The 11286-nt window shown below is 40.9% G+C and overlaps 1 pseudogene; it reads left to right on the forward strand.

Annotated features, from left to right (window-relative positions):
• Positions 1-1628: 1628 nt before the first annotated feature.
• LOC123114835 (probable ribosomal RNA small subunit methyltransferase B) lies at positions 1629-10482 on the forward strand (annotated as a pseudogene).
• Positions 10483-11286: the final 804 nt, after the last annotated feature.

Here is an 11286-nt window from a genome sequence, read left to right on the forward strand (position 1 = left end):
ACTGGAAGGTAGCTTCTTCTAAGGATGTCCTTGGGTAGGGTATCCTAGATGGGTCCATGACCCTACCCTAGGTACATGACTTCATCACTGCTATCATATGATGCCCACAAGTACCATGTGCAGTCTTCATCACATTTTGCTTTCACTCTTTTCCTACCATTCACAGGAAGCTTGATATCAACTCTGTTCTGGCAGGAGTACTCTTTAATTGCTTTCCTTAGAAGCTCCACACTCTCAAAAACCTGCCCTACATGGAATTTTGGCCTATGAAGATCCTCTGGTCTGAAATTTTTGAACTTTAAATGCATTTCCTCATCATCAGAATCAGGTGCCCACAAATCTTCACCTTCAGACAAGTCTTCATCTGAATTGTACTGCTGCTTGCTTTTGTCTTCATCTGTAGGTTTCACATGCTTGACTTGCTCCTTTGAATTATTCTTATGCTTCTGTTCTGGTTCATCCTCATCAACATTATCTGCAAACAAGTCATCATCATCATTGCCTATCTCATTGTCACTGTCCACAAGTACACCTGGGCCATAGTCCTCATCATCTGTATCACTTCCATATCATGACTGCTTTTGGTCCTCCTACTTGATGTGCTTCCTCCAACATCCTCATTTGCAACAGCTTGTGCATCTTTCCCTGCTTCCACTTCAGGGTATACAACCCGGAGAGGAGTAGGTGCTGCCTCTGGTCCTGCCTCTGGTTCTGCCTCTGCTTCCCCTGTTTCTGCAGTCATGCTGCTTCCCACTCTCTTTGCAGGACTAAATACTGGAGGCAAAGTGGCTCTAGGATAGTTCACAACATCATCCTCACTTAGGTTTGCTTGTAAGCTCTCATCATGATCAAGATATATAGTAAAGGAGTGGTGCCCAATATCAATAAACATCAACATTCTATCTCTCTGCTCAGCATCACTAAGCTGCCTGAGACCATTATTACTGAGTGTAAGGATGGGGACACAATAGTATACCTTCAACCTCCCTGCCATCTCATAACCAATCTCCTCAACAAGGTGTTCAATCATAATTGGTGACCAAGTGACCTTTTCCAGATTATCGTACCAAATGGCACGACCATTAACATAAGCACGATTACTTCCATGGCCAACAAAAAATCCACCATGGTTGATTTGCACAGAGAAGTTGGTGCTTCGAGGGCCTGATACACAAGACAGAAACATCATGCATCATAATTGACTATAGCATCATTTCATTCAGAGTATCTAAAACCCTAACCCCCAAAGACCATCAAATCCAATACCGAAACCCTAGTACAATCCATCGAAACTACCAGCTGCATACCATCTATAATGACAATGCGGGCCAAAAAGGAGTGTCTTTGAACATCAAAACGCAAAAAAAGTCGGATTTACGCAAGATGAAACTTACTGTACACGGGGGGAGGCGCCCCTTCTGCGCGACGAACAGGGGCCATCGCCACCACCTACCGCCGGTGGAATTGATGCGGCGGCGGCGCCTCTCCAGCCACGGAAGAAATCAGCACGCGGCGGCGCCTGTAGGCCGATGATCGCCGGGGCGGCGGCGCCTATGTAGCGCCTTCCCTGTCTCCAATCGAAGACGAAGAGGCGTCGTCAGAGTAGGGATGATTGGGGGGATTCGGACATGCCCGAGGGGTTTTTCGCTTATTATGCACAGCGGCCGGTGCGCGGATCGCCACCTGTCCCCAACGACTGGTCAACAGGTGGTCAAAGGAGCGGCTACTCACCGCATATGACCAACAGTGACGGTACATTCACGTCACATCGTATATAGTGACCGTAACAACCGTATTTCTAAGTTCAGTGACCGTATCGGGTTTTCGTCGCAACTACGCTGACCGTGAGTGTAAAGCGCTTCCCCTCACGCACTTCCGCGCGCGGGCGGGCTCGCCGCTCCTCCTCTCCGCGGACGCCACCTCCGCCGCGCGCAAGGGCTCCGGCGCGCCAGGTACTCCGCATTCCTCCATGGAATCGCAGGCTGTTCTGCTCGGGGGCTAATCGGGGGGATTATTTCGCCGTGTTTTTTTTTTGGGGGTAGGGAGGAGCAGGGCCTCGAGGTACGACGCGGGAGCGCCTCCGAGCAGAGCAGGTACACAGTGGCGGAACAGATGTTTCGGCTTAGTTTTGCTGTTTGTTTCGTCAGTTACTCCGCAGGCTGCTTATCTGATGAATCGTCGTGAATTTTCTCCTTTTACTGAAGGGAGGGGTGGGGTCTGGAAGCGTCATGATCCGGAGGATTCACCGCGCCGAACAGGTAACAAAATGCTAGCACTATGTTGGTAAATTACTGTATTTTATCCCTGGCATTTGTTACTCCATATTCAAATTACTTTACACATTCTTTTCCCAAAAGGGGGTTGACTCCGGCCTCTGCATCATTGTGATGCACAGGGTGATAATTACTTTACACATGTAAAAAATTAGTAAATAACCAAGGGCCTCACCTAAGGCGAGTTCAGGCTGTACCCCTCACCAGCCATATATTTCTTTTGTGTGAATACTGAAAGATGCCTGTCTGAGTGAATTAATGTAAGATAAAGCAAAGTACAAAAGCTGGGAATGACCCCGTGAACAACATGATCCTCCCTAGTGTAATACAGTATTGTACTTCATCTCTGTGTTAGGCTGATTGTCTGATCCAAATCTCCTGTGCTTTTTAGGGATGAATGGAGTTCCAAAGCTTAATCCCAAATTCTCCACCAAAAGAGCAGGTAAAGAGCGCTCCTTGAAATACTATAGCTTAGTTCATCACTTTAATCAAATTTCTGTGTTTCTTAGGGACGAGTAAGGTTCCGATTATTAATTTCGAGGTTTCTCATCACCGAGCAGGTAAAATGTTAATGTTATGTTTTTTTATTCTGATAATCATATTTGCTTCACCTGTATGAATCTCTGGTAATGATCTAATCATTCCTAATGTTTGTGTTGTTGCCTTGTTGGAGCAGTTGCAGCGGTGAGGTTGCTAAGAGCTGACAAGGGGAAGGCATTTGTTGATCTTTTAAATGAGAAAGCAAACGACTCTGGGGAAAATGAGATGGGCTATGTAGAAAGGACGTTAGGGTTCAGTACACGGCATTTGGATGACAGGGATATAAGATTGGTAAAATTCATATATCTCACATGTTCAAATGTTTGTTCTGTCTATGAATTTCAGTTTCTTTAGGGATGCTTACACTATGTTGGGTTATTGCTAGGAAATAGGGGTATAATGCTGTGAGAGAAACAACTCTTTTGTTGCAGCAGCATAATGATGTTATCTGTATTTGATGAACATACAGCTAACTAGTTGTCAGTTTTGTTTCTTCACTTTCTTGTATCACTATGCCTCTGATACAGGGTGTCATGATGAACATATTGCACAAATGGCTCAGTAGCAGTGTAACAGTATAACACACCTAAGACGACTTGTCTATGCCTGCTTAGGAATCCAAACCTTCTGATTCTCTTATGGTTGGATTGTTAGGTTACTGTCATAGTAGCTGGAACTGTACGTTGGAAAAGCTACATTGATTATCTTATCATGTCACTCTAGTGAAGAGAAGGTGTTCGGCAACATGGAACCGCTGCTGCTGCAGATTTGTCCTATATTTCTTACAGCATATAATCTCATTGAATACCAATTGCAGAAGTTTACTCCTGCTTGTAAAATATTTGAGGTTAACACTTCTGATTTCAGATATTGCGAATTGGCTTCTTTGAAATTCTCAAACTTAATGTACCAGCTTATGCTGTCGTTGATGAGGTATGTTGAAGTATTTAACATGTACTGGAATTAAGTTAGCCCTTCGTTTGTTTTTTGGTTGACCAAAAAGTTAAATGCGGCAACTGGTATCTCTTAATTAAAGTGATTTCCTTCCTGTTTATTTAAGTTCCAAAGAACAAATGCGGGCATGTGATACTGAGCTCTTTTTCTTATCATTTCATAATACAAAAGTTACGCTAAATGCTGTAGATGGTTGTGTTGCTGTTCTCTGATAGTTGGCATGCTGGATATAAATCATTACGACAATAGCCAGTATGCTACACCCGAACCCCAAAAGGATGATGTGGTTATGTTCCTGTTTTAATATCCTGAAGATCTACCTTGTTACTGTTCTTTGTTATATGGTGGTTTTCAAACTTGGTGTGTCCATTATTTGAGGTTGACATGTAGTATTATATTATTGTTGTCAGTTGTACTAAAGTCTGAAGCCAATATCACCAGACAATATATTTGCTTTGTTTTCAAAAGGAACCTGATAATGTGTCTTGCAAACCGAATTTTAGAATGTAAGGCTCGCGAAAGTAGCTTTAAGGCCCGGTGCTGGGAACATGGTGAATGCGATTCTGCGTAAACTTCTGTTACTGAAGGTAAAACCTGGTGTACTCAGACTAGTCAGTAGGGTTATGCTGTAAGCCTGTAACGTTATTGTGTTACTTTTATAATTAGGAGACAGATTCTCTTCCTCTTCCAAAGATAGAAGGTGATGATCGTGCCCAAGCTCGTGCTCTTTCCATAATTTATTCTCATCCTGTTGTAAGTTTGCTTTCCCAAGCTTTAGTTCTCATCATCTTGTAAGTTTGCTTTACTTCCTAAACTTAATTGACTTCTGTTTTAAAATTTTAAAGCGTCAAATGCTTCGTTCGTACAATCAATAGGTTTACTGCACTGTTGATAACATTCGAATTGAACTCATGCCTGTTATCAATCAGTGTCCTTGTTAACTGGAGTAATGTACCTGTGGGGAATTCGGGAAGTGCATGGATGAACCCGGGTACATATGAACCCACTTTGAAAAACACATTTCTACATGGGGAATTCAATATTTCAATGTACTGCTATTTCTGACGTTTCTTAAGAGCATAATATAGGATTGGTAGACATGTTTTGTAAACTGTAATATGTTTTCTGCTCTGCAGTGGATGGTGAGAAGGTGGATTCGATTTCTTGGAAAAGAAGAAGCTCTAAAATTGATGAATTGGAATAACAGTGACCCTCATTTCAGTTTAAGGTTTCAATTTTTAAGTGTGCTCTACTGCTCTTCTGTGAATTGCAAATTACCTGCTCAGCTGCTCTGTTTATGCGTGTGTTTCTGATTGACTGATCTTTGTGCCATAGGGTGAACACAACAAATGGCTATACAAGGGATGATCTTGTTAACCGATTGGAAGATTTGCAGGTACTTACGTTAATTCTTAGTACCTGAGTTCCATCCTATTTATGGCTAAGGTAGGAAAAATATAAGAGCCATGCTATTTAGCTACATATGATTTATCCAATTTAGTAGTCATGTTGGGGTCATACTCTGCCTTGATTATTTGCACTGGATTTCATCGCTTGATTTTCTTTTGTGTAGGTTCACTGCGAAAAGTCAATTATGGACGAATTTGTCCGCATTTTTGTGAGGGCATGCAGGTAAGGAAGCTGAACAGTTAGTTCCGTGACCACTGCACAACTGGTGTTTGCCAAACCAATGTGTTCTATTCATATCCTCTTAATTTCTTTCGGAACACAATATGTTTAGGATGCTTATAAATAACAGTGTTCAAAGTCTTCTAAATTGGATGTGGACAATAAGATACCACACTTGACTTCAGTCCAAGGAAGTGAGACGCCGGGAGTGTAAAAATTAAATGTTTAAGAAATAAAACTGAAATACTGCATTTCGATACTATTAGCTAGAAAGGAAAGGATAGCGCTATACTTCTGGTGCGGGCGCATTGAATAAAAATTAATATTTAAGAAATAATGCTATTGCTATGGAGCACAAAGCACTACAATCCAGCATACATTTCATTTTAGAAAATTTAGTTGTGTATCATACAAGTTCATTTATATTCAAGAAGTAACCTGTGCAGCATCTGTGGGCGCACAATTTCCCCAATTCGCCCTTAATCCATAAGAAACTCTAGTGATTTCTAATTGCAATATTGCATTAGGTCTGCACCTTTTCTTATAATGCCTCTCGAGATACTGGCTGGTATCTTGATAGCTTAATTTCTTCCTTGCAGGCAGTCTTACAAGCTGGATTACTGAAAGAAGGCATGTGTGCCGTGCAGGATGAGAGTGCAGGCAAGTCGTGAACGTTACTTGTTGACCACCTTTTATTTATTATAAATGGGATTATGGTATCAAATGATTTTCACTACGACTACATGCTGATGTAGAAAGAACTATTCACTATTAAGCTTTATATTATACTCCATTACGTTAAGTATTTACCCTTTTTCCTTATACGGTTCCAAGTCTTGGTAACAACAGCAAGTTTCATTGAAGATCGCTATAGATAACCCGCACTAAGATTTACAGAACCTATTGCAGGTTTTGTTGTGTCTGTGGTCGATCCACAACCTGGGGAAACAATCATGGATTGTTGCGCTGCACCTGGCGGGAAGACTTTGTTCATGGCATCCCGGCTGGCAGGACAAGGTGAGAGATTGGAATGAGGGAGTTCAATTTTATGTTGATATTGCGACTGGAGAACTGTGGGACCTTGTGCTAGTGTCTATCTTTTCCTTTCTGGCCATGCATCTATAATGTGTTTTTGTTAGTATGCTATGATTTTTGCGAAAGAACTTGTGAGCAAAATGCTCAAATGAATCACTTTTCATATGTTATTCTTGACAGCCTGCTCAGGGTGCTATGCACCGCCGGCATAATCGGTTGTTATGACCTAGTAACGTGTGCCAGTGTCTGCCGTTGTTAGCTTAATTTGTCAGATATAAACATAGTTAAAAAAGGCGCGCCTAAGCGAGCGCTTAAGCGCGCCTAGGCTCTAGGCGTTGGCAAAACGCATTGCGCATAACTACGCATAATCTGTGCATAACTGCGCATAAGCATGCGCTTTGGTCAGTAAAGCGCAAGGCGGTGGCAAAACGCACAATTAACGCCTAGCGCTTTTTTGAACTATGGATATAAATCAACCAATGTATTACATTTATGTCCTTCAAATGTCGCATCTGATGCTATTTAATATGTAGCATCTGATGCTATTTAATGGGTAGCCGGTATAAAAATTCTTCACCTTTCATCTCCACTGAAAACCAGCATTTGTGAACGTATACATTCCACACCAACAAGAAAATAGTACTCACAGGTCCAGAATAATTAAGTTCTAGCAGATCTGATCTTGTTAACACATTATGTCATCGATGCAGAGCGAGCTTCTAAGTCTGGAGTACATAGTATACTTGACTTGATGATGTGCTATTATACAGGGAAGGTATCGGCTCTTGACATAAACAAAGGCCGCTTGCAAATTCTCATGGAGGCAGCAAAGTGCCACAATCTTGATGATATAATCAGTGATATCCATGGTGATCTTCGACTATATGCTGTAAGTTTCCAAGAAACTTCATAATTACTAGTCCCCAAAAGGCCTCAAAAAGAAAGAGGAAGCCCCGTATATCCAAGAATAATGCACCGCCAGTGGAAATATTTATCAGGAATATGCCTATTGACTATTACGGACTTATGGTTAATGTTTTATCCACACATATGATAAGGAGGCTTATGCACATGAGACTTGTATTGCAGAAGGAAAGCACTGCCAGACAAGGTATTGTTGGATGCTCCATGCTCTGGGCTGGGAGTCCTTTCCAAGGTAGCTCTCTTTATCAAGTTCACTATTTTCGAGAACTTCACCATCACAGAGCGTTGTACTGATCCGAATCTGGAGTTACAAGTTGGCAAATTTTGTGATGAACTAAAGTCACCTTTTCTGTTCCCAAGAGGGCAGACTTGCGTTGGAATCGGCAATTCGAAGATCTGGAGGAGTTGGTGTGTTTGCAAGATGAGCTCCTTGATTCGGCCTCATTGTGAGATTCTTGCTGTTATAAGTTTTTAAAATTTTGTGCAAGCAAATTCATCTTGACTGCATCTAAGATTACTTTCAATGACTTTACTTGCAGGTTGGTAAAACCTGGTGGTATACTAATATACAGTACATGTTCCATTGACCATGAAGAAAATGAGAACCGGGTTACTGCTTTTGTTCAGAGGCATCCGGTACGAGTTCATATTTAAATTATGCATCGATCCTTCAGGCATCGATCCTTCACAAAATATACAAACTCAATATTCAATTGATCTAGGCAATATGTCTGTCCTTACAATTCGGGGTCCTGTTGGTAACTTGGTACTATTAAGCATGTACATTGTTTCTCCCCAAGTATTATTATCACCAAAATTCTACTCCCTCCGGCCACGACAATAATTATGGAACGGAGGAATCAAGGCTGCTAAAGACTTCGCTTTCTCTTCAATCTCAACTATGCTCTCTTGTGTTTTGTCCTTGATTCCTCCGTTCCAGTCCTCCTTGTAGTCTTCGGTGAACCTCCTTCCGCAAAGGATCTCCCTTCTGTGGAAACATCCAGTGCCAACATACATAGGACCGCCCACACTGTCCATACCACCCATTAGCACCTTTAGATTGGGTAGCTATGTTAGTGGCAGAACATACATGCATAATGATTGCTCATATTGTGGAGAACATGAGAACGAAACTGAAGTTACAGTTTGACACCGCTGACCTGATTGGTGACTTGGTGGGAGTTCCCATATATATTATTCTTGGTCAAATTGTTATAGTTCTGGGGGAATTGCACAAATCCAATCTTGTGACCCATTTCTTCATCAAGGAAGAAACACAGTGCATCTCTGATTGTATCGCAATTGTTGGAATACATATCACAGTCCACATTCATGATGATAGGGCTGTTGCTTATCACTGATGACACTCTTATCTGCATTTCAATAGAAAAATTGTCACATTTTAGAACTATTCATTATGATCATAGAATTCCAACCTTTCATGGAACACTTGTGAATAAGTTCTTTTCATTTCACGCTCTATTTTGTGCCTTGGTTTTCGTTTGCTATTTTGCTTGTTTTCATTGTTGGACGACACCATCTTGGCGATTCTTGTAACACAAATGATGTGCAATTGGATGCGCTTTTGAGAAAAAAGGTCTAGCGGTAGGGAACAAGTTATTGTTTATATCTAAAACCAACATATTTTAAGCTCACATCCATTGCATGTATTTCACAAAATGCTAGTACTAAAGAAGTGGAGAGTTTTGCACTCCCTCAACTCTACAAACAATCCAATGACACACAAAATGAATTATTATGGTGTGAACTCCATGGTACAATTTTCTCAAAGGACAAGAAATTGCATGACAACATTTTGCTAATTTGGTTACTCTTGCAAACATTACTGTTTACTTAAACTTCAAAATTATGAATTAGAATATGTTGCAACTAATATGCTGCTAAGAATCAGTATAAGAAAATGGGCTAATGAAAACTATAAAGTTTACTATAAATTGTATGCTTGGTATGATGGGGCAAGGTTAGTGAGTGCACCAGAGCATTCATTGCCCCAGCTTTGAAATTATGGTGGTGCTGAGGCCGCTTCTCCCGTGCCATGTACACAAGTGTTGGTAGCACATTTCCTTCGTCATCATTTGCATTTTTGTCTTTGCCCTCCATCAGAATCTAGCAAAGGAAAGAATTATATAACTTGAAACTCCCAAATAACATGCAAGTTATTTACCCCAGAATCATGCAAACCTTTACTCAAATTTGGAGGGCAGGAAAGCTACCTGAACAATTGGCTGGTGATTTTTTGAGGTATTTTCTTGATCCCATTCATGAAATCCTTTATGATTTGCTTTGACTTCCTCTGAAATTTTACCTGACAAAACAGCTCTATCAATTCGCTGAGTTATATCTTCATACATCTCCTGCCCAAAAATGAAAAAAAAAGTCAGTTGTCATGCCAAATGCTGAGCACTAGGGGTAGACTGCGCTTAACATTAAGCATCTTATCTAGTCACATGTGTGTGTCATGCCGTTCCCTGTGTAATAGCCATTTGATTACATGTGTTAAAGAAAATATGTTTGGAAAATCTGCTTACCCTGATAAGTGACCATTCCTTTGGGCTGCACAAATCTTGATGCCCATCTGACTCTGAGAAGTAAGCGGCTGGTGACCTTGGCTCAATGTTATATCTCTTGCAGAATGGTATCCAATGCTTTGCAAATAAGGAGGCCTCCCACAGAGCATAGAAAGTGAGAATCGAACCTCCGTCGTCAGAAAGGTACACACTAATTTTTTCGGCTGGGTAATTGTATGCCATGAGCGATAGGATGGTGGAGATGACAAGACTTGGTGGCTCTGAGTGTGGATCTGCGGTGCATACAAAGATATCCACATAAGGTAGCCTCTCTCCATACCTTCTCCAAATGACATAGTAACTGTGTTAATGCTCAGTGCGGGAAATACATGTTTTAAAGCAGTAGAACCTTACACTTGACACTCTTATAAACCTTCAAAACAAGTCCCTACTTTGGATCTTGTTTTGGCAGAAATGAGTCTGAAGTACTCACTCCCTGGTTTATGGGTTGAGCGTTTAAGGGTGTCTCGAAATCTAAACAGATGACGGAGATGGACCCTTTAAACCGCAAAAATAATAATATTGATATAGGTCCCTTACACCCATGTGTCTTGAAATCTAAACAGATGATGGAGATGGACCCTTTAAACCGCAAAAATAGTAATATTGATAAGCCCTTTAAACCACCACTTTTTTTTTCTTGAGATAAGCCCTTTAAACCGGAAAGGAGGGAGTATCTACCTTCTTTTCTATAGAAAAGGCCTCTCAGTCTAGCTTATTAATTTACCTTCTAAGTTAGTGATCTCTGATCATCAATGTAAGCCCTGTGGCGGTGGCAGAACTATAAACCTGTGATGTCAACTATAATTACTCCCCAAATCTTATAGTATTTCTGAATTTATCCATGAAATTTTACTTGTACATTTAGACGGTTTTGATCAAAAGCTGTGTAGTCAGTTGACTACACAACCATAGTGTGGCTTAACCCTTTGTACAGCTGACAACGGTGTAAAACTGCCTCCTAGGAGGATGTAAATTCCCTATCTTTCCAATGCAATGAGACGCAAAGGCCATTTGCGTTTTCTCGAAAAAAGCATCAAACTTTTGTCTAATTTGTTAACAGAAAGACAGTTCTGTTATCTGGCCCGCGTAGCTTTAAAGCTAGCCTAATGTAGATTCTCAGTGCACTTAGTGTTGTGTGGTCTGAAACTCATAGGCTACCATCTCGTTGAAGTACAACATATTAAGAAATAAGAATAACGCAGAAGATAACTAAATTTAAACTGCAAAAATATCTTACATTAAGCTCATACTATGCAAAACACCCGTTAGAAATTGCCCGCTGTGTTTTGTTAAATCTGGTACATTTCTTTTCTTGAATATATGATTCATTATTGTGAGTT

Source organism: Triticum aestivum, chromosome 5B (assembly GCF_018294505.1).
Source record: "Triticum aestivum cultivar Chinese Spring chromosome 5B, IWGSC CS RefSeq v2.1, whole genome shotgun sequence".
NCBI lineage: Eukaryota > Viridiplantae > Streptophyta > Magnoliopsida > Poales > Poaceae > Triticum > Triticum aestivum.